The sequence below is a fragment of the Ciconia boyciana genome, chromosome 7, assembly GCF_034638445.1.
Source record: "Ciconia boyciana chromosome 7, ASM3463844v1, whole genome shotgun sequence".
In the NCBI taxonomy this organism is placed as follows: Eukaryota; Metazoa; Chordata; class Aves; order Ciconiiformes; family Ciconiidae; genus Ciconia; species Ciconia boyciana.
Genome location: NC_132940.1, coordinates 59,280,860 through 59,304,762, shown reverse-complemented (window position 1 = coordinate 59,304,762; position 23,903 = coordinate 59,280,860). Strand labels below are relative to the sequence as shown.

The window sequence follows — 23,903 nt, the reverse complement described above, 5'->3', positions numbered from 1 at the left end:
TATTTATAAACCCGCAGTGAGTAATGCGAGTGTTGCAATCAGCTCCCTGTGCTAAATGTGGCTTTGGCAGATACTCTCAAGCTTCACTAAATCCCCTTTGGTTAGGGAAGGAGAGCGTCTCAGACCGCATTTGCTCTGGCCAGCCTCGGCACATGGCAGTGCCCGCTGCCCCCAAAGGCTTTTGGCAGGGCTGTGAGGAAGGCAGGAGAAAGCTAGAAACAAAATTACCGTGCAGAGAGCAGCTCAAAAATATAGGACGTCAATCCCTGGTAAAGCCACCTGACTTTTATTCTCTTTTATTCTCACTTATGGCCCGGGAGGGCCAGGCTGGTCGCTGCTCACAGCTTTGGGCATCTCCTTCGGCTGGCGTGCCCGGGGTAGCGCTTGCTGGTAGTGCATGCCTTTCAGAAGATGGTGGTCTTCAAAAAGCAGGGACAGATGTTGGGAAATACAGAGGGGAAACCTGAGAAAAGCAACAATGCTGGGCTTAGACACCTGGAAAACCTGCAAGGCCCCGAAGAGAGCAGTGAAACTATCAGTCCCGTGGCACATATTTGAGCCTCTTCCAGGGGAAAACTTCTGAGGTTAAACTAACAAATGGAGGCATTTTTCTGCCACAAAGAAGCTCTCTTTTGGCTCTGGGTAACCTAATCCTCTTGCAGCGCTGACGGCGTCTCATGGAAATGTTTGGCGATGGAAGGGGAGGGAGGCAGGGGAGAGTGCCAGGGATGCGGCGGAGGGGAGGTGTCCCACCCGGTGAGTCGCGTTTCCACCCCGCTTAGGCTCCTTCCAATAGAGGCATAAGGGCCCACCAGTGCAGATGCACCTTGTGGGATGCTCACATGGACTTTTTAGGAGCCTTATGGGGCTTTTTTGAGAGCGCCAACATCCAGCGTATAAGAAATTGCATCTTCTCCCCCCAGTCGTCTCTAGAGATCAGATGCTGTCTCTCTGTGACTCTGTTCCCTCTGCAGGTCATGGGCAAGGGTCTTATCTCCCTGATGTGCTATAAGAATAAATACATTAAAAATTGTAAGATACTCAGAAACACAGTAATTTCTGTGTCAGGTACATCCTACAATAGGAGGAAAAAAGTGTCTAAAGCAAAAGTCAGTGTATTTGCAGATTGTCACGAGCTCAGTATCTGAATGCCTCACAGCAGATCACCAGCGCGCTCATTTCTGCAATAGCAGGGAACGTCAGCATCTCTGTGCTGGCTGCTCTTCATTTATAACGCGTGGCTCCAATCTGGGGATTCCCAGCAGATTTGGGAGTGAGTTGACAACGATGCCCCAGGTGCTGCAGGTTGTTTTCGTAGCACCGTGGTGGTCCCAGCGCTTGGCCCTGGCAGTGAGCTCCCACACTCACCGGCACGGGGTGCTCCCAGCACCTCAGATGCCGACTGTTCCTGGATAACCACCTCCAGCAGCCAACGGAGACAAGCCCAGGCTGACTCTGGGCACTGGGGAGCCGTGAGAGACTCCTGGAGATGTCCGCGTGCCCCCAGCTCCTGGTGACAAACCTAGTTCAAAGTCAATAGAGCAGCACACCTATGTGAGACATGTCGTATTTTGTAGCATTACTTCTTTATTTCCTGAGTACCCACTAGAGCTAAAACCAAGAAGGATTTTCCCATCTTTGTAATTTTCCCTGCCCATACACTAATTAGCAACAGAAATATATTAATTCTTTCATCAGCAAAAAGGAGACATCTGTCCTCCCCAATATTTGTTAGCTTCCAACCTCAACCTGATGTTCCTATTCTCTTTTACTGCTCTCTCTTGAAAATACTGCATTTTTCAACAGCTGTCTAATGTAGGCAAGAAAACATTGAACTTCCTACAGACTGTGTGGTTTCCAGGCTAAACGCTCATGCTCCTCTGTCCTAAGTCTGAAATGAAGCCTGGGATGAAGCACGATGCTCAGGTGCCCGCCGGGGAACGATGGGGCAGTGAGGCTGGGGCAGAGCTGCTCTCGCTGCTGAACGGAAGGGTTACCAGCAACCCCACCAAGAAATGACTGATTAGTTTTGTCTTTGCCATCTGTTAATTAGCTAATGGAATGGCTTTGCAGATTCGGGGAGCTGCCTGAGGGGAGGAAAGCAGCCGAAGACATTGGTACCCCTGGGTCAGTGCTGACAACACATGGTGGCATTTGAAGCTCCCAGTCATCATGAGGACCAGCTCATGGGTCACGTTTTCTCCAGCCAGGAGCCACTTGCTGCTCGTGCCCTGCTGCCTCCGTGACGAGAAAAGGGAGGAAGGAAGAGAGGCTGCCCCAGTGCTTGAGTGACTTTAAAATTAAAATTACTGAATTCATAAACGCCTAATGTTTACATTGCTATTGTCAGAGGAAAGGACTGCAGGATCACCTTGGGGTTCAAATTCAGCCCTCGGCTGCACCCAGGCCTTAATATCCACTGAACAGTATGGGCAAGCAAAGGGCAGGGTTTGGTGCCAGGACTGGATAGAATTTCATGTGTTATGTCCACTTGATTGCCTACTTAGAAATTATAAAAATGTACTGTATTTTAAAACTGCAGTCATAAGACAGCAGTTTCTATCTGAATGATAATGAAACACACTCCAAGGTTATGCCGGGACTTCGCTGGCGCTATTAGAGATCAGTTCAAAGCTACCAAAGAAAAAATATATTGCACTAATAAGTGTTCCTCATTTATAAGTTCCCCTTCAGGAGTAATTAAATGTGACTTTTTTTTTTTTTCCTTTTGGTGGCTGATTTGTGGGATAGCTGTCATGTTTTTGTCTGAGGCTTGAAAAAGATAACTTGAAGATCTGAAATATTTAAAGTGACTAACAACACACCCCGGGGAGAATTCCCACCTGGCCACAGCAGGAGCTGCCGCTCGGGAAACACGCTGCCAGGTCTGCGAGTGAGAGCCCGAGGGTGAGTTTCAATGTGCTGCAGAGAAACAGTGCACGGGCCTGACCCCGCACCCTCTTCCTTGTGGAGCACAGCTCCGGGGCTCCTTTGCCTCTTGTGTCTGTACCTCCCACGGAAATGCTTCCAGAAATGGGAGGTGCAACCTCTGGGGGTCTCGGGAAGTTTCTGAGTTGCTGGGAGGCAGCGTCCCAGCTCTGTGCTGGGGTGCAACCTGTGCTCTCACGGGGCCGTGCAGACGAACCCAGCTGTGCACCCAGGGGATGCACCCAGGAAGGGACCAGGGGGTGCACCTGAGAAAGCACCAGGGATGCACCCACCAAGTGGTGGAGAGCACGGAGCCTGGGGAGAAGCACCTCGGGGTGTCCTGTGACCCGGGCAGCCAAAGTGGCTTGTCTGGGGATGGGGATTTAATACACCTCTAACACAGAAGCATCCTGCCTCTCTTTTTATCTTGGTTGAACAGATGCCTTTTAACCTAACAATGTGAAGTCCTACATAAACATTAAGCATCACTCGGGGAGATTTTTTGAATGTGATAAGTTACAAAACAACTGCATGAAACCCAATACAGTTACACCTTTGTGGCTCAGCAAACTACGTCCAGCCTCTCCAACTCCCCAACAGCCATTCCCTGTCGATGAAGGTTATATGTGCTAGCGAGGGAAAACTCATCATCAGCAATACGCGATCGTCACCAGCTGCTCTATCCAGGTCAGGAGGTGAGCAACTGCTGCTCCAGACATCTGCGCTGGAGGTTAGGTAGGAATGGAGAAGAGCCCAGGACTGGGGCGCTGAACGTGTGGGTCTTCTCTGCAGAGGAACAATGACAGATTTGACCTCCTGGCTGCTGGCGTGGGTAGGCAGGAGATGGAGGGACCAGATGAGGCTCCTGAGCATTTTATGCCACCGAGGCCAAAGGAATTAGCGTGGGGGCTGGGAGGGGAAAGCTTGATTCTGGCTTTCACAGACATAAGGTCTACACAATGAAGGTCAGGGGCTTATCGCAGTCGGTTTTATTTCTATTTGTTTATTTATTTGTTTTATTAACGGCTTGGCTTCAGGGACTGGATGGCTGCATACAAGCCCCGCGAGCTGCTGATTTTGCAATCTTTTCTCTCTGGTGTGAGTGTTTTGTTTATATTTCCAGGCATGTGTTATTTCAATTTTTGTTTATCTCCTATATCAATCAGTGAAACAGTCTCAAGAAACAAGGCCAGGCCAATGAGAAACATGCAGGTTTTGTTTGGACGGAGATATGGCATTCCTGAAAGTTGGCTGCACCTCAGAAAGACTCTGCGAATGATGGTATTTACTGCTCTCCACCTTGCAAACAGAGTCGAAACCCAGGCTTTTCCAACTGGTGTCTGTTAAACTTGATGGGGAGGGTAGAGATGATTAACCCCTGGCTTCCCTCACTTTACTAGCTCTTTAGATGCTAAAAAAAGTCCTTTTCTGGGCCAAGCCTGAGAATGGACTTGAGTGACCGGCCACCCTTTCATTCTCTTTCATTCACGCTGAGGGCTGGTGCTCGGCCCCCCTCTACCAGGATAGGAGCATCCAGGGATGAAACCAGGTCTTTGCTGTGAACAGATCTGTGTACATCTGTTTTTCTCCCTCTCCCCCTCCCTACCATAGGAAAAAAATACAGTCTGCTCAGTCTCATTTCCAGGCGCCCTGCACAAGCAAAGAAATCAGATCGCCTGCACATTAGCTACTCAGCCCCAGCACACGAATCCTGAACTGATGGTCAGCACCCGGGTGGAGGAGCTGCCAAGTCTGGGAGATGAGCTCGGTACCCTCAGCTGTGCTCGGCTGCTGCTGAAGAGCACAGAGTTAATTTCCCACGTGCTCGGCTCCAAGCAGCGCCGTTCACGCTGGCAGGCCTCTGCAAAAGCTCTCCCCGGATGCCGAGGCGGGGATGTGATTTGCAGGCGGCGAGAGGGAGAGGCAGGGAGCAGGACCACTGCCACTGGTGCTCAGGGAACGGGAGAGGACCCAAGCTGTATTTTCTTTTTGGACCTGAGATTTTCCTCTCCTTGAATTAAAACAAGAGATCTTCCAAAAAACAAAGATGGGGAGGGGGAAAAAAGTGCCAGTCTACAACTGATGGAGAGGTCAAAGAAATGGGTTTCCTAATGGGAATGTGACAGCTCAAGGTTTTACAGCTGAAAGCTTAAGGACACGTGCACATTGGTGTTTGAGATGGATGTAAAAGGACATAAATACCACTTAAAATGTACTCTAGGAAAAAACCCATGCATACTGGAATCATTACAATTCAAACAAAGCAATCGTCAATTCCCTGGCAATTTACATTTAAATGCATAATATAATTCTCATGCTAAATTATCTCTTTCCAGCGTAGTCCTTACTCAGAGTGTCTGTGAGGGGGGAGGAGAGGCGAGCTATGTCTTAACTTGTGGATAGCCACTGGTCTGGGAGAGCTATGCTGTACGGTCAAGCTGAGTGACCTATATTTCGGGTTTCCCTCAAACAAATGGGGACAGTCACGCTTTCAGCAGAGAAACCCAGAAACAATTTCACCTCCAAAGCCCGGAGATGGACAGATCTGGAAAAGAGGATTAAGATCTAAATGTTCAGGGGTACCAGAGCATCTAATAATATGACATTTTTAGACACAGGCAGGCCCCTCATCAGATAGAAAGGACATCTCCTATTCCATGCTCAAAACCAACCTCTCTCCCAGAACTCTGCTTATTGCAACATATTTCTGCTAACAAGATAAGACTTGCTGTAACATCAGCCCTGCCTACACGTCATCCACTGCCTGCTTCCCATCTGTTAGTCTTGATATTTCCTTAATCTTTTTCTCTCACACAGCTCCACGAATAGTTCCCCTCCATAGCACAGGGAGTGAAATTGGAGAACGCAACGTTGCTCCCTGCGAAAGACATATATTGGTTTGAAACGAGGAGCTTAAAGGCCCAGGCAGGATGGTTGTTCCCTGAGACAGCACAGAGAAATGCAATGAGAAAATGGAGGGAGAGTTGAATTTGAAGTGTCTGTTCTTTAATTATAAATGTTCTTCCTCCAAACAGCTTTTCTTAACAGCTGGTCATCAATTACACGGAGTTACTGAGGTTTTCAGACAGGAGATCAATAAATGGGATTTTTTTCTTGGCCAGGAGAAGCCATTACATAATGGCTGTGTTTCTTCCCTCTGCTTGCCGAGCTATCAGAAACTGGCAAGTGTTCAAGACAGTAAGACTATTCTTAGACGAGGGGCACAGCATCAATCTCAGCGGCAGCAGCATGGTCTCTGACGCCCGGACCCCGGGAGGACAGCCAGGGAGGCACGGTGCGGTACAGGGCGTCTCGGCCCCCCGGGAAGGGCACGGAGCTGGATGTGGCTTCAGGAGGATGTATGTTAATGAAACAACAGCCTCAGTGCAGTGGTATGCCCGAGCTGCATTTAAAAATGTGCCAGATCTAAATACAACCAAACCAGACAGTGACGGGGAAAGATGAACAGCCTTCCAGAGCTACCTACTGCTCCGCGTAGGAAACCTCACAGTGTGAGGGGGAATAAATGCCTGTAGTGTAACGACATGAGAACTGTACACCTTTGCTGTCTGATTTGAATGGATTATTTTCAGTGAAATCAAGGCTATCTGCACAAAAAAGGGAGAGCTGCTTTTTCACATACTGCAACCTTTGCTGCGTGTTTCATATAAATCAGGCTGCTGCCGTATGTTCTAAATGGAGAATCACATCTGCATCTTTGCAAATGACCTGTCTCACACAGACATGTCACATAAGCATTTCTAGAGACATTTCGGTGACCCACTATCATGCATAAACCATCTGGCTACTTCTGTAGTAGCAGAGCTTAAAAATAAAGCCACTCCATTTACGATCTGTGGCTTACAAAAAAAAAAAAATTCTGTAGATGTGTTGTGCTGCCACAATCTCGAGCCGTCACACGCCAGCCCGGAGCCACAGCAGCATGTTCCTGTCGCAGCCACCGCTACGGGGGATAATGGATTTATCAGCTCCTCGTGACACAGCTCTGCCGAACGGGACGGTGTGCTCTTACCCACGCGCGTCTATCAGCCCTTCACTGGGGGAGAGCAAGCAGGATCAGGCTCATTAGGTTATGCTTGGTAGAAACACGAACCTAAGAAAAAGCAAATTTCCCCCTGCCAGGTGCTGAGCAGGGGAAATGAACCTATGCCACTTCGGCCAGTCATCAGCGGCATCGAGCAAGGAGGGCAGGTCTGCGGTGGGCTGAAAACCCAGCCTGAAACCACTTGCTTGAGTGTCCCTCATGTGAGCATCGCTAGCGAGATCCCAGGCAGGGTGGTCCTCAAAGGCGTTCAGCAAAGCAATGCAAAAACCAGAAAAAAACACAATATTTCCATGGCCCAAACACTACGGGAGACAGAGTTCAAGCTGCCAGAAAGGCTGAGTGCTCCGGGGAGAAATGAAAAGATGTATTTCAAAGCACAGCAATAAAAGCACATTACAGCACCTGAGCCAAAACGTGCTCTCAGTTCACCTTCCAGTGTAAGATCCAGAGCAATGTTTGGACAATATCCACACGTATAAAGGTTTGGTTTCAGAAATGTAGACTTTCAAGGCTCTTTCCCAGTCCAATAAGCTGGGGCACAAAGGCGTTTGTGTTGTTGACTTTCTCCAAGCCCCAGGGGTCTTGCTGTGATAGTCCCAGGCATTACGTAGCCAGCCATTTTCTTGTCTGACCCATGAATAAAGCAAGTATAATTCAGTCATCTTGTATCTGACAGCTATTCTACCTGTCTGTGCAGCTGATTTTCCTTAAAATAAATACGGTATCTACTGCTAGGTAGTCAGTGAATCCTGTTTGCAATCAAGACAATTAACAACACAACCGCTTGAAGAAAACTAGCCAAATGTTAGAAATAGCCCCGCAAGCAAAGGCTTCACAAAGCAAATGCACATTGCAAGAGCGGCAGTGGCCTCTGTGATAACATTTCCAAGATTAATTCATGCTGAATAAATTGCACAGTAAACGAGGTTGATAGCAATGCTTTTCTCCAGGCCAAGGTAATACTTATTGCCATTATCGTATCTGCTACATACACAGAAGGGAACACGCAGTAGTGTTGGTTTGAATAGGCGAATTACACTTTATAGGTGAGACTAAAGCAAGAGATAGAGGCATTTGGAGAAGCGGGAAAACATTAACCTGAAGTGGTCTTGCGGTTATGCCAGACCTGGTTTTTAGGGGAGCTCAAGAAAATCCTTTTTCCTAAAGGGGAAGAGGTAGCTCCTGCCAGGTGTGGGCAGCGGCAGCATCCCTGCATCACCTACAAGAGAGACCCAGGCTGCAGCAGCTCATCTTGGCCTGGGGGGTCCCGGCAGCCCCCCGCACCCTTCAGCACCAGCCCCACCGCAGCCCCGCACCCCTTTAGCCCAGAAGCAGAAGCAGAAGCAGCTGACCAGCACTCATCGCATGCCTCAGGCTCCTTCCCAGCCTGCGATGCACACACATTTCTCGGTCTACTCTGGGTCACCCACATTTACTTTTTCCCCGAAGAGGAGGAAAAATAATTTAATGAAACAGTGCAGCATGCAAGACGCCCTCCCCCTCACCGCCTGGCTTCTCCTGTGAAGACTGCCAGTGCTTCACCTCCTATTTGATGTATATTCAGCAGAAGATAGGGAGGCGCGGTAGTTTCTGTGGGCAGCAGAAATGAAAGGGAACGGCACAGAGGCAGCAAAAAAAAAACAGGAAAAAAAGAGATCTTACAGCTCTTTGATTGTGCTGGCTCTTTGTTTGAGGTATACAAAAGAAAGCCCAACCTGCTGAAGGATTTGTCTGCTCGAGATAATAACCTTTTCAGGAGACTTGTCTCACCTTTCAAGCATGAAATTCCTCAGAAGGGATCCCACCTCTCAGGCGGCCCCTAAACAGCAGGGTTATTTTTGGTCAAGGCTGAGATTCTCTTCTGAGTCCTTTCCCCCCCAGTTTTGACCCGTGGCCACCGCTCACCTACGAGGAGGCAGCCACCCTCGTCGAGCTGCATGTGGTGGTGGGCTGGAGAAGGGACCTTCTGCCCCAAGCATGGTTGGAGGCATCTGTAGGAAGCAACCTTGGGAGGGTGGGATGGGTCATCCCCACTGCAGAGCCCAGACATCTGTGTGCAAGAAGAGACAACAAGCAAGCAGGCAAGCAGATGGACATATTACAAGCCAGATACTCATGGGGTGTAAATCAGCACATCATCCCTGGGCTTAGGCCCTGCAAGGTCATGGGTGTGCGCTGCATCACAGTCTGCTGAGAAAGAGTTAAATTCAGTGATTCAGCAGACATTTGCTCGGCTCCCAGGAAAGCACCTTTGCTCAGAAGATTTATGTCAGCCTTGAAAGAAGAGGACCAGACCAAACTAAAGCCAATCAGCAGCATTTTCGGAAAATATCTTTTTCTCCCTGAACTTGTGAGAATTTCCTCATTACATCTACTATATTTTTTTTTTTTCATATTGTGACACAATCCTGCAAACTCCTAGTCCTGGGAATAACTTAAAAACATTTCAATCATTCTCTCTTCTCCAACACTTGGATGTAAAGTACTTTACAAGCGTTCATGGGTGTAGGCCAAGATTTCTGAAAGCAACTATTGATTCTAGGTGCCTGGGTTCCTGGATGCCTCCCTTCACGTCAAATTTCTGTAACAGGGCTTCATTTTCAGAGGTGCTGGAGTACCCAACCTCTGTAGATTAACTCAGAGAAACAAAACCACTCATCACTTTTGAAAGCCTGACCTTTAATCTGGCAATACCTTTGCAGAGCCTGATTACCGGAGAAGAGAATTGTCAGGAGTTGGGGGATACTTCCAAGGTCACACAGGAAGGCTGAGGCAAGCCAGGCATGGAATAAACTTTGTTCAAAATCACCTTAATTGCAAGACCATTCTTCTTTTTGTGTTAGCTCCAGTAGAAAAGAAATACCTTCTTTGCAGAAAAAGGTCATTATTTTCATGACCAAAAGAGTTTTTAAGGAGAAAAAAATGCACTGTTGGCACCTAAAAATAAATCAACTAGCTTTTGATTGTTCTTATGTTTTATTTGAGTGTTTTGGGAAAACAACAGATATTGAGGCAAAAGCTGAAAACAAATTTGGGATCAAACTGCATTTTGCCAGAAGAGCAAGCCCTGAGTCCTGACAGAGTTTGGCAAATAAAGACAACTTGGCTGATACAAATGGCCCAGCAAATGAAGCATGTGAAGAAAAACTGTAGTAATCAAAGGTGCCCTCTAGTCTCATTTATTTATTTTTTTAATATATGACAATGACGCAAATGTAGGAAGAAGATATGAGATTTAAGCTTTAAAATCATCAATACTGTCCTGGAAAGGGACTGACTGATGGATCGGGTTAATTAACTATCATTACTGGTATGTCCAGCACAGCGCGCACCAGATCAGCTGCTGGCTGATGCCACACGTGGTGCTGGAAGGATTTCATACAAAGAGGTTTGGAGCAGGGAAAGCGGTTCCTGCTTAAATAACTCCTAATGGAGGACTGTGTTTGAACAGTGATGAGAGGCTTTTATGTGCCTTCAGCATGGTGAAAGAGCTTAAAACGTGAACTCTCAGCTCTCTCCTGGCCAGAAGAGATGAATGAAGGTTGTCATTGTTCAAGGCGTCATCACCATCAGAAGAAATTTTAGACTCTGCCGGGAAGGGGAAGCAGTTTTTCATCTGAGAAGCCTTATCTATTGTACAGAGCTCTATTCACAATAAAGATTTTATAATGGAGAGAGACAGTAAAGCTCATTCTTGGCCTGCTCATGCTCTGCTTGGCTGCTCTGGTGACATAGGTGGGCTCTGCAGGACACCTGAAGGACATGGTGGCAACATCCCTGCAGTGGGGAAGCAGAGCCAGCACTGGTGGTCCTAGGCTATCCCGCTTAGCTGCAGGCTGCAGGGTGGTGCAAGGACAGGAGAAAGCCATAGACCCTCTGCGTGCAGGGCTGTGCAACCTAACAGCAGCCCTGGGAAGGCTTCTGTGAGTTAGAGCAGCTGCAAAGGCTGTGCTAACACATATCATGTGTCACTTTGGCCTTCCCATAAGCCAGAATCTAGAAGGAGCAAAGTTATTATAAAGTTACTTTTGCTTTTCCCTTCCTTGGCTGCAATTTCTACGCCACATCCCTTAGGGAATACAGCGTAAAGTGGGATACAAAGGCAGGATTTAGCTCATTGCAGTGCAGTGGTCAGGAAGAACAGATTTAGGGACTAGTAATGCTTCTTCGGTTCAGTTTGTCCTTCAGTGTTTTGTTTTACATGTCTGCCTCTACGGTGAACTGCTGATATGAAAAGAAACGTGGTTTGAACACAGACTAGTTCTTGGAGGAATTCTGCAGTCCTGACTTTCCTTGTCCATTCTTTCCTTGTCCATTCATGCTCAGATTAATCACATCTTTGTCACTTAATGTCTCACAGAGTGCGATGGCCTCACTTGGACCTCTGTACCTGGCTGTAAGCTAACATGGCTGTCCATTTTCCCTGGTGAAACAGATTCCTAGGGCAAAGGATGCCAGTCATCATTAATTCTCCTTCTGAACAAATTGACTGTAACAAGATTTGACAACAGATGCATTTTTAGTAGATCGAGACCCATGCTTTCAGATCCAGATACCTTTGCATGTACAGTCCAGCTGTAGGCTCATACCAAGGTATTTTGTAGCCATTTCTCAGACGTGGATTCCACATCCCTCTTAAAAAAATTCAGGATTAACACTGGCCATGTATAGAAAAGTAGTGGAATGAATGAAAGGGACTGATGGGCTCTGAATTTCCTGTCTGCTGGCTGTTAGCTTGTGACAGGATGGTCTGAAAGTTGTTCCAAGGGAGGAGTGCACAGTACAGAGAATTTCCAAGAAAACGGCTTTTCTTCCAGGAATGAATTTTAATTTTTGACCGTTTCAAATTAACCTGCCATGAGGCCCCCACAGTGTGCACTCACAAACAGAAAGCTCTTCACCCATGGGAAAAAACACAGGCTTTTGAGTTCTGCATTTGACTGGAAGATCTGAAATCTATAATTCTTCTGCTAAGCTTAGGAATATGTGGCAGCTACACAGGAGACCAGCAGAAGCTGAGAAACCTTTTGCTGGCAGCAGCCAGAGCAGAAACAAACTAGGCAGCCTGAAAATTAACCAAAACAGTGCATACTTCTCAGCAAACCAAGCAAGTATTCATACAATGGAAAGACTTTTTGTAGTGGATGAGCAAATAGTTTTGCATAGCTAATGAGCCTGAAAATTGCAAAGGAAAAAGCACAGAAGAACTTGTTTCTGTGTGTTATCATTTGTTCAGCACTGGTGCAGGCCCTTGCAAAGTGACTTGCTTTGACCCCTCCAACCGCAGAGGCCCAAGAAGCAGCAGGGAAGCCACATGAGCCCTGGCCCTCCAGCAAAGTCTGAGATGCTCCAGGGACTGAAAACACTGAAGCTTGTTGGTATCTTCACTCCCATAAGAAAACAGCCCCAGCAGGGAAGGTTCCACCCGAGGAGCCTGTGCTGCTCATCTCCACTCCACTCGGAGCAAGCCTTCCTCATCTTAAGTGCCAAGGAGCATTTTCACACCTATCGCCCCACATCTCCCCCAGGTCAGTCAATAAAGCCAAAGGAAAGATGAAGCATCAGGAGCAGGGTGCAGGTTGTATCAGCCCTGAACAGGGCATTGGCCCAGGGATGTCAGGCATGTGAGAGAGGTGAGCAGGGGAGCAGAGGACTAGCTGCTCTCCCAAACCCATCTCCATCTCACATGGTGATGGAGCACGACAAGTTTGCGTCGGTGGCTTCCTGGTCCAACCCCTGTGCCCAGCTGCACGGTGCTGTGATGTCGGCTCCCAGGAAACGCAGTGGATCTGGCCTCACTATTTTTGCAGAGGAGACTAAAGGTAATTGAACAAAATCTGTTTCTGATTAAAGAGATTATATCTCGTAGAGCGTTTTTTAAAATTGCACTTAAATGGCTTTTATGTAGCTTGTTATTTTGCAATAAGATTAACACCAAGGTGGATTGAATTACCTGTTAATTCAACACATAATTTGCTGGTACCTCCATGTGCCATCAAGGATATATTTAAAGGTGTCTTGACAACAGATCCATAGAGCACACAATAAGGACATCATTACTTAAGAAGATACATCCCCAAAGAGACGCATGACATTAACCCCATCTGTAGATGACTAATCAGAGCTAAATCAGGAATGTTCCCTTTCAATCTAAAAGAAATGGTGCCCTATAAATTCCACATACAAAAATCCTAGTAATTTACCACATGATTAAACTGTAGTGATTTTTTTATACAGCAGTTTTGCTGCAATATTTTATCTTGGGATCCTAAAAAAAAGATTTACAGCTCTGAATGCAGTGCTCCTGCTTGGAATAATCAATACTGATTTTAATATACTTTTTAAAAAGATTTATTTCCTTGTTGTGGATTTAAATTGCAGCAGATTTAAATTGCAGGGTGCCAACAACTGATGAATTATGATTTAGGGCCAAATCTGTTTCACTTGGAAGAATGGTGATTTTAAATTCAATGAAGTTTCTCTGATGAGTAGAACAAGGAAGTTTTGGCCCGTATTTTTGTTGAAAACCCCCCAATAAAATAATTATCTTATCACACTGACAGCCACATGTATTTATGGCTAGAAAGCATCACACCCTGGAGACATGTGACAAACATGCACTTTCTCTGCTGCTCTTCTCCAAATGCTGCTTTGTGCTTTGACTGAGCAAGGGTGGAAGAAGCGCCCAGGAATGTGGCCATCAGGTCACAACAAGTGAGCATATAGCTCCATAGCCCAAGCATGTTTACTTTACACACCTCAAGAATATTTTTTAAGATTTGATTTTATACGCTCTTTAATGGGGCAGGTGGTGGCATTTCCTCGCTGCTGTGCTTGGGCACCCACATGGAGATTGGGTGAGACCCTAGCCAGGGGACACCAGCATCTCCTCACGTCAGTGCCCTGCTCTCACCCGAGCGATTAATACTCTATATCCACAGAATGATAGTTGGATAAAAACCTTGTATTTAATCTTGTCCATCCCCAAGCAGTTCGTGATTGCTCCCAAGAGTCTATTCATGAGTGCTTTGTTCAGTCGAGTTTTAAATGACTCAAGAGCTGATAGGGACTCCACCACCTCCCATAGGAGATAAATCAGTACACTTAAATAAAAGACAAGATGGTATCTAGCATGCTGTTTCTACAACATTTGCCATTAGTTTTTACCCCAAGGCAAGCATGAAATAAACATTCCCTGCTCCCAGGTTAACTGCCTGCCTTTCGTTTGGTACAGTGTGGTACGGATTATGCTATCATCAACATACAAAATTAACTTCTACCCAGTGCTGACAGAGACACATTTAACATACATAGTTTGGCACTACATCCAGCATTAATTTCCCAGTCCCAGACACAAGGAACGGAAAAGCTTTATTAGATCACTCGGTCCTGCTCACTGTTAGGCAAATGATTTGCTCCTTAGTGACAGCCTCTGGAGTTTTCTCCAGCCTGATTTGCAAAATCCTGCAGCATGAGGATCACCTCCCTGTGGACTGCGCATTTTTCTTCACATGTATATTTACATTTGTATTTTCTGCATCTTTCTTAAAATCACCCTTATTTTTTCTAGCTGCACTTCTAGGATTCCCTCTCATTAATTCCTCCCCCACTCTTTTTTTTGCCCGGCTATACGATTTTCCACAAGTTAACCCATCCAACTCCCCATAATGACTGTGAGCTTCTCAGGTTTTACTCCAACTAATTAATATTTTTCTTATGCAGAGGCCTGAAGGCTGAAGGTGGCAACTCTAGCAGGTTCCCCACGGCCACTGGGGCAAGAGACCTGCCCCTGTGATAATGCCTTTGCTATCTCCTTCCTCTATCAGGGCCAGATCCCAAAGGCATGCCGAGCTCCCTGCTTCCACCAGCTCCTTTCCAGCACCCTTGCTTCTTTCTGTGATGAGATGGAGTATTTCTCTTCACATGGATTAACTGCAATTTTCCTATTTTTAACGTTAATGTTATTTCACTCTAACCACGTTTTCCTTCATATCTAGGCAATTACAGGACAATTCACAGCAAATTTTCATGGGGATAGTTCATTATGTACTAGAAAATGTACAATAATGAAGCGTGAAAAACATGGCAGCTTGCAATGGCGTTTGCTTTCAGACTGTGAATAAAAGTGGGGAAATAGTGTTCTGTAGAGCCTGGAAAGTATTTGAATTAGGAGAGAGCAAGATTATTTAAAATAAAAAAATAGGGCAGAGACTTCCCAAATAAATTATGGTGTGACTAATAATGTATCAATTCTATTTTTTAATTCCTCCTAAAGCATTTCAATTACCTTTTAATTTTCATGATTGTGCAGTCACCAAAAAATGAGGTTCTAGCACGTGGGTAGAAATCAATGGTTCCATGATATATGTATTTTAAGTCGTTGCTTAGTGCAAAGGAAAAACAAAATTCAGTACCTCAAGGGTTAAATCAAATTCATAAATACTGATTCTGCTATCTGAATAAGCACCTTGTGCAGAAATTGTCCTTCCTCATAGTGGATGATCAAACATTGTGGTGACAAATTGGTTTCTCTCAGACCAGGTGCTCAAGTCAAAAGGCGGTTTCAGAAGGACAAATCTCAGGGAATGGCTCTAATCACATTGGGCTCTTCAGCACATACAGACAGAGCAGGCACTGTTACAAGAAATTGTGCAGCAAGCTTGCTTCAAGCATTCCTCTCTCCCACAGGCTGTATAGTAAGTGCAAGAAATGATTCAGAAGGGCCATCCTTGCTTCCCTCAGACATATTTTGCTAAACCGTAGCAATAAAGATCAACTCTACCAGTTTCTTTTTCTCCTGCCGCATGTCTTTCTGCATCCGTCAACATTAGACTATATGTAGAGTGGGCTGCGTATTTTTACAGCTCCTTACAACGAGGCAGGCAAGCAATGGATCTTGCACCAGGCGCAGACTGACTGGGGACTGAGGAGGGGTGTGGGAAAAGGGTGTCCTAAAGGTCTTGGAGACCCGTCTTCCTCATTGCTAGCACTCGATGTGGGCATATGCATGCATCACGTAGTATTTCACTACATCAGGTCTGCATCTGCTCCTCCCTCCACTGGAAGGAATTAAAACCATTTTCTGGTTGCTGCCCTTTTGCTATCAAAGCCAGCACTTGGAATAGGAACAAAATATGTAATGGGTTCAGAAAAACTTGCTTTTCACAGATCCCTAAAAATGGAAACAGTTTTAGTAGAAGTCTCTGAAGACGAGGTGGACTGAGGATTTTATGGAAGCAGAGGGCATTTGAGGAGCCTGCAGACTGCTTGCACTGCTGCCTTTTAATGCCAGAGTTCATCTCCTGAAGCCTGAGGATAGCAAAATAAGTTGTTGGGAGGCAATGTGTTAAACACCCCAGACTTTCAAGTATAAAGACCAAGACCTGCAAGAAATCAAAGTGTTTCTGCAGGGTGTCCAGAAACATGTTATCTGTGACACAGGGGGGCTACCCATTGCTGGGGCACATCTTTGCACATACCCACTTCTCCAAGGAGACAGTAATGCTACCTCCTAGCGAAAGCTATCCTCCAGGTCTTGGCGCTTGACCTCTACCAGCCCAAAGCTAATTCTTTTACCTTTGCAGGAAAAAATCTCCAGTTCCCTGCATCCCCCCAGATCTTCCCTTGAATAAAGACTCCCTGAGGATCTGCCTGCAGTGCTGCTCATTGCTTTTCTTGCATACCCTCTGGGGAGTAAAGCCATTCGAGATGTCAGATTTACCTCTGTGCACACCATCATCAGCTTGGAAAGGAAGATATCCCATTATTTCAGTGGAATAAAGGGTTAAGTTCTCAGTTGTAAAATTGAGAGCGGTGTTCCTACAAAGTGAAATGAAGCAATAAAACGCAGTTACACATTATATTTAACCAGATTCTTTCTGAGCTGTTTCAGAGCCTGAGCTGAAGCAGTAGTTGAGCTTCAGACTGGGGCTGGCTGCTCTGGGGTTCTTCTCCCCAGCCAGGAGTGCTGCCGTGTCCCTCCCCCAGGACAGTCCCTCTAGCTTAAAATAGCCTCTTGCTGCTCACAATGTTTTTAAGACTCTCACAAATGTTCTCCGAATCACTGACCACAAGAAGTATTCCCTGTATGTGTCTATTATTAAATGAATAGCATTTGCTTTGAGTTCTTCATAAAAACCAAATCTGTATTCTTCACAGGGAATACATATATGGCATTTGGGTGTCTTCAATGACCTTGCTACCTTCCTCTTCCTCCCAAGCACAGACCTAGTGTTGATTTGGGGTGTCCTGATGAGAAAACTGCCATATACAAATCTTTATGCTGAAACGACTGATGAAAACAGGAAGGATATGGGCTATCATGGAGAAAAATATGGGTAAGCACTGGAGAAGACTCCAACAGCAAATGGAGGGGGGTGAGGTAGCTTGAGGGACTCCAATAAAAGAAACAGGCATAAAGAAGAGAGGACTGAAATATTTGTAAGTTATTAATTTACAACACCATTTAACTAATTCTTCACCAACTATAGGCAGTGGTTTCACATAACCCTAATAATTTATCATCCTGATGCAACATCCTAGTGTTGAACTCAAGACCTTTTCAAGGTGAGCGAGCGTTGACTGGCATAGAATGGGCACGCTGGTAGGCATGTAGATGGACCTTATTTCCAAGAGGCTCGTAACCTGAGTTTCAAAAGTACAGAGAACTAGAGCTGCCCAGAGACTGCAGCCCCAGTCAAAAAGAGACTGAATGCCAAGGTGAGAGAAGAAGTCAGGAGTTTCTAGCTCCATCTCTCCATCATTACCAAATTCTCCTCTGCTACCTTCTCACTATCAATGGGTTTTTGTGAAAGTTAACATATTTTGATGGCCAGTACCTGGCTCAGGGGCCCTGCCCAACCCTGCCCTTGCATGGCACTGACCGCTCAGCCAGTGTCTCTGAGACTGCAGCTCGGCTGAATTCCTGTGGCAGCAACGAGACATTCTGACATTTTCATTTCTCCTGAAAGTATGTGTCCGGGGATGCCCAGGGAGTCTTATTTAGCAGAGCATTGAAACACAAGCCCATTACTCTGCCTGTCAAGTTACTTATATGGTTCTCCATCACCGCAGTGCCTACTGTCTTTATATTGTTGTAGATGAAAGAAGTTTATCCCCCAAGGTAAGGAAATGTTAGCCCTAGCCTATGAACCATGAGCTAGAGGCTAAGACCACACAGGGAAGTTTGTGGCTCATTGGGGAAATTCACTGTTCTCTAAACCAACTTCCAAATCCTGCTTTCCTCATCAGCTCTTCTCCATTTCATTACAGCATGTCCCTTGCCATCAAATGAGGCTTTTGCATCTATTTTTCTTCTACGCTCCAAAAAGAAACTTCTGGCAGTTTTTCTTAAATTTAATATTTTCCTGAAAAACAATATTTTCACAATGATCTCTAATGAGAATCCACAGCCAACCCCCCAAATAGATGCCGTATTTTCAATTCTTGCATGAAGCAAGGAAGGGGAGAAAGAAACCATATCATTTATTTTCCTAAGGATGAAACTGTATCATTTATTTCCTAAGGATTTTCCTAAGAATACAACCAAAACAATCTGCTTGTAACCTTGTGAGAGCACAGCTCCATTTGGTCACGCCAAACCCTCCTAGGCTGCATACTCTCCCAAAAAAGCTTAACACTGTCTCTGAAAACAAACACACTGAAATGGAGGATTTTCCAATGGGCTCTACCTGTGGGAATATTCTCATGTACATCAGAGGGGCAAAATCAGGTCTGGTGTGGAGCGATGCTGCAAATACTCCCCTAACGAGCTTTTTCTGCCAGAGCATGTTTCTGTGGCAAAGACCACACAGACAGTGGGGGGCTTCCTCCCACAGAGAGTTTTGGGCAAAATTGCTTCAGTTCGTGAGATCTGGTCCATGCCCAAAGCCAAACATTTGCTCCTCAGGGATGTTCCTGCACTCCCTCCAGATAAATCATGCTGGCAGGGATGACTTAGCAGGGGGTGAATTTCATCAGAGGCCAGGATATCACCTCAGCCTTCCTTTCAACGTGACAGTAGGTTTTTAATCAGGGACTCTTTCTGATTACTCCTGAGTGCCATAAACAACCAGGATTTGCTATCATGCTTTTGGATTATTACCAAAATCGTGGTGATATAATACACACCACGCAAAAAATGATTACTGCTGCATGCAGATAAAATGCTTGCAATTAAAGAGCACTAACTTCCATGCTGGCTGCTTTAAACAACTCCTGCCATTATAATCTTCAATAATAATTAATCCCTATCGTTTTACACAATCCAGAGCTGCTTTGGCAGTTTTTGACATGTCCCATCTGGGTTTATTTATTTATTTATTTATTTTAAGAAGCATTGTCATCAAGAAACCTGGAAGACCCAAGAAAGAGTTGATTGATCACAAGGTCCTATCAAATGTCAAAGCTGGCCCTTGCTGACCTCCCATCTATTCAGAACTGCTTTGATTTAATCTACAAACTGGCTGCCTCTCCTGCCTGTGAGTTCTGTCTGTAACCCATGTGTCAGTGTTTTGAGATATGACCTGCTTCACGCTCCATTCATCTCATCTGAAGGACGGAAATTAAACTGGAGGGTCAGCAAGGGGCACAGCTCAAAATACACACACATTAAACTGAAGTCTTTTGTTCGGGCCCATCAGAAGAGTTAGAGCAACCATCAAAAATGATATTCAAGTGGAATTGATTTTCTTTTTCCTATTGAAATTTGTAGTACTAATATATGTGGAAGGGTGGCACGCCTTGCCACAGCAGAAGGAAAAATAATCATGGTGCCTTCCCAAAGAAGTGCTTGTGATGCCTTTCAATGCTATGAGTATACGAGTGTATTGACACCTCCAGGTACACTAGTGTGCACAAGGCAGTATTTCCATTGTAAATCCAGTATTTCAAGCCTTTTTACACTGATCATAATATTACAGCTTGAACTGAATCACAGTGGAAAGTACACAGCATGGATCACAATGTTTTAAACCTCATTTGTCTTACTTGGGTTTTATTATAATTTGGAAAATGCTTAGCTCCAGTTCTTGCCCTGTGGAACACAGCCAGCAGCTCAGATGGATAAGTCTCAAGGGTGACCACAGCTTTGCAGAGCAATTTTCATACTGGCTTTTACTTGGCAAGGAGAATGAGTATGAACATGAACCCCCAATGGCCATGCCAGCCTTCACGCACTCCTACAGCTCTGGCATGAGCTGCTCCGGCTCAGAGACACTCCTTGCACGAACTGCAGGGTAAGCCAAGGCTCCTGCAGGCTGGCTGCAGGTGGACCTGCCATATTTGGGTGGACTCAGCCTTGAGATTCCCTGTGAATAAGCCAGGCTGCTCCAGCCATTACACAAACATTCTTGTGATAGGTGGCTACAAACCAGATTTTCATTTGTAGAGGCAAGGTGGAAGGCCTGGGTTCAGCTCGGAGTCCTCTTGTACCTCCGTTCCACCAAGTGTGGGTTTGATATAAGAGCCACTATCATCACTTTGAGACACCAGGAGAGCATATTTATTGATGGCCAAATAACTTGTTCTCCCATTCTCCTATTTTTATCGAGCTTCCTTTTGCTGTTTTCCCTACCCCTTAACTCCTTCTCTCAGCCTGAAGCACCCACAGGTAGCAAGATGCACCTTGAGATGCTCAGATAACAAACCACACACACCCCAGACACACAGTGGGACATGCAGCTGAGACAAGTGTTTCTCCTTGCAATCTCTTCTTTCTCACAGGTCTGTAAAAATTCCCAGGCTGTGTCTGCTCATAGTTGATTAAAGTCTAATGCACTACCCTATTGGGTATGTAGATTACTACTAAGTGATGACATTTAACTAAAGTAGCACCATCCCCACTAACAAAAAGAGCACATAAAGGGGTTCACACTCAGGGCTCCCATGAGAACATTGGTGATCATGACCATTTTTGTAAATCACCTTGTCGACTCAGTAATACGAAAAAGCCTAAATCCCATTGTTCCATGTCTTTCTTCAGCCTAGTATCCTTAATAAATTAATTAAATTAAAAACCTTAACAATTTAAACTTAAAAGCTAAAGGAGCCATTGTTTCTGATGGTATGCTGCTGTTTGCAAATCTACCTGCCAATCAACAGCAGAAAAAAATGTAGTGATTTGTAAAGAGGTTTCTTCTTTGGAAGAAAATAACAGAATGGTATTTATCAAAGGCACATTTGCCCTTGAGTCTGAAAAAAGAAAGCATGAAAATGCCTTCAAATTCTTTTTAGTTCTAAGGCATGTCTTTTTGTTCATGCTTAACTGCAGAAGAAAAATTAGGAACAAGTGTGTGCATATCAGTGCATGTGTTAGCATAGGCTTTAATTGGTTAGGAGTAAATTAATGGCTGCTTGCAATATTTCTGGCAATCTGTTATAAGCTATGTAAATTTTTAAAAGAGGTTTCTTGAAAAGGCTGGCTGAAATCCTGTAATTCATATTCTGCTGGGGGAATTGATTTGAGAAATAATAATGAAATGTTTTACCTCAGTGATGAATCTCAGTTTTGTAGCACTGCAATTTTTTAAAGATTCTTGTAAATAACGCTACGAGTGTTTCTAAGAATAATCTACTTGAAATAACTATATCTGTCTCTGAATTAGTAGCATTTTTTCACTGTTCTTTTTCACCTCTTTCTTATTCCACCATTCCAGGGGCTCATTGCAAAGCCAGCATTAGCTTTGATATTATTATAATAAATTAAAATCCAACATTTGTTACCATGTGGCTTGCTCCAGTTTTTTTAATAGCAGTTTTGCTATTGAATTCAGTGGGAACTTAATCAAGTCCTTAAGAGGCAGGTCCAGTTTTATAGAGGCAAGCTGGAAATGGCCCAACACACCACTGACTCTTCAAGGTGAGCCTGCCTTGGTCATTTCTGTGGGAGCTGTTAAACATTGATTGGGACAGAGGAAAAACACCTACCTTGACTGCCCAGGGCACTCATTAAGGCTGCAGGAGAAGAATTAAAGCCTCACATGAGGTAGATGAAGGACGTGGACCTGAACCATCCACAATCACTCCTCCTTCAGCACACCCAGGGAAAGGGAAGATCTCCCATGGCAATGAACCAACTGTTGAACGACCACTTCTCCTCACTCCGCTCATCGTTTCAATAGCTACCCACTATTCACACGGACCACCCATGCTCTAGATGGTCAGTGACCAACTCTCATGACCAAAACACAGGTCTTTAAAACGCTCACAATCCAAAACACAGGGTTTTCTTCCGGTTTTCAGGGAACTTGCAGTGACTGCACTTCAGCTGAATACATACCATATGCCCAAGGAAGTTTTAATTGCTGTTGGCCTGGGAGACACACAGACGGAAAGAGACACTTCCACTTGTCTGGGGAACAACCCCGGCAGTAGGAAACTCAGGCCAAAGAGGCCCACTCCAGAAATACAGCCCAATGAAGAAAATTAGAAAGCTTTATTGCTTGTCCTAGGCAGGTAATACTGAATGTCTTTGGAGGAAAGCCCCATGGCAGGAACCAACTAAAAGCAAATCACTGGTATAGCTTTTATTATGGCTGTATGTATCGCTCCTGCAATGTGCCTAGCTGCTTTAGCTCTATTTTTCTCTTATCTTCTGTATCTGACACTTTCCTTTTTAATGCTTAGCGATATGCAAGAAAGTATCTTGTGCTGTCCATAACGCTGTTATCCTTTAATAAAAAATTAGAAGCTACCAAAAAAAGAGAGAGGGAGGGAAGGAGGAAGGCTATGAAAGAATATGGCTCGATGCCTAGAAAACTTCAATATGTTGTAAAAGGAAAAGATTGCTAATTAGGCTCTTGCGTAGTCTATTCTAGTCCCCTCTGTGCTGCAAGAAATTTAACCCAGCTCACTTGGCTGATGGTTGGAGAAGTGGGAATAGAGTGTGGGAGCTCTGGAATCAGATTATTGAGATGATCTATGAAGTAATGAGGCAGTGAAATGCAGCTGGATGCAGGGATTTCACTGTTGGGCTCAAAACACAGGGAAAAGGTTCTTAAATTAAACAGAAGGCTGGTCCACCCCACCGCTCGTCATTACACTTGGCTGTACTAAAGCCTCCCACCAAACTGGCCCCATGTTTCTTGAGTGCTGAGTGATGCAAGGCAGGGAAAGCAGGCTTTGGAAAAGCTGACTGCTACTCCAGATGCTCTGAGAGATCAGCCATGCTGTTTTGGAAAAGAGGAAGAAAATCATGCAGGGAGCACCACGAGAGCTCTGCAGGCCATGAGAAGACCCTATGGATGCACTCCTTGATCTCCCAGTTTTTAACACCTGCAGCCAAACTCCATGTTTCTGTAGGATAAGTAGGGTGCAAACCCATGTGGAGTGGAGAACATGATTTGGAGTTTGGGAAAGACAAAAATGGATGGAAATACACCCGTCAGAGCAGTCATCCCCGGAGGTCTCAGCTCTACCGCTTGCACCTCCTACCACACAGGCGGGCTTTTCTGGGAGCCACCGGCTGGGTCTGGCCCCTGCTTGTCCCAGGGATACCACGAGGAAAGTGGCTCTTGTGCAGGACCTCCAGCACAGCTGGTCATGTCATCCCCACTCTTATTCATCAACCTGCTGATTCAGGAACAGCTGCTCCCAAGTAATTTTAGGTTTGCTAATGCTGGGTTTTCTTTCCTGCACTTACAAATGTCCTGTCTGCAGCTTCTACTGCTGTTATTATAATGGCCTGGGTAAAATCTGTCATCTCTCAGAGATTTTGGTGGCTTGAACTTGGTAAATCGTGTTCCACTGTGATTTCAGTTGGAAAAGGTGGCATTTTGAAGTCTAACTACCTGATCTTAGCTGGAGATCAGCAGCTCAGATACAAACATTTACAGGCATGAAAAATTATTTTGAAAAATATGGGAGAGCCTTTAAACTCTCAGCGTTGTATCTTTGTGCAGAGGCAGATGAA

The 23,903-nt window shown here is 45.3% G+C and overlaps 1 long non-coding RNA gene across 2 annotated transcripts in view; it reads right to left on the bottom strand.

The window, feature by feature from the left end:
* Window positions 1-300: 300 nt before the first annotated feature.
* LOC140654508 (uncharacterized) overlaps window positions 301-23,903 on the bottom strand; it is a 57,614-nt gene continuing 34,011 nt past the window's right edge. The window contains exons 3-4 of one of the 2 annotated variants that reach the window (XR_012043429.1): window positions 16,716-16,813; window positions 301-463 (exon numbers count right to left, since the gene is read on the bottom strand). This is a non-coding gene — a long non-coding RNA (uncharacterized lncRNA). Of the gene's footprint in view, window positions 464-8,904; window positions 9,045-16,715; window positions 16,814-23,903 lie in introns of those variants that run through there. The other variant, XR_012043428.1, reaches the window with a different exon arrangement.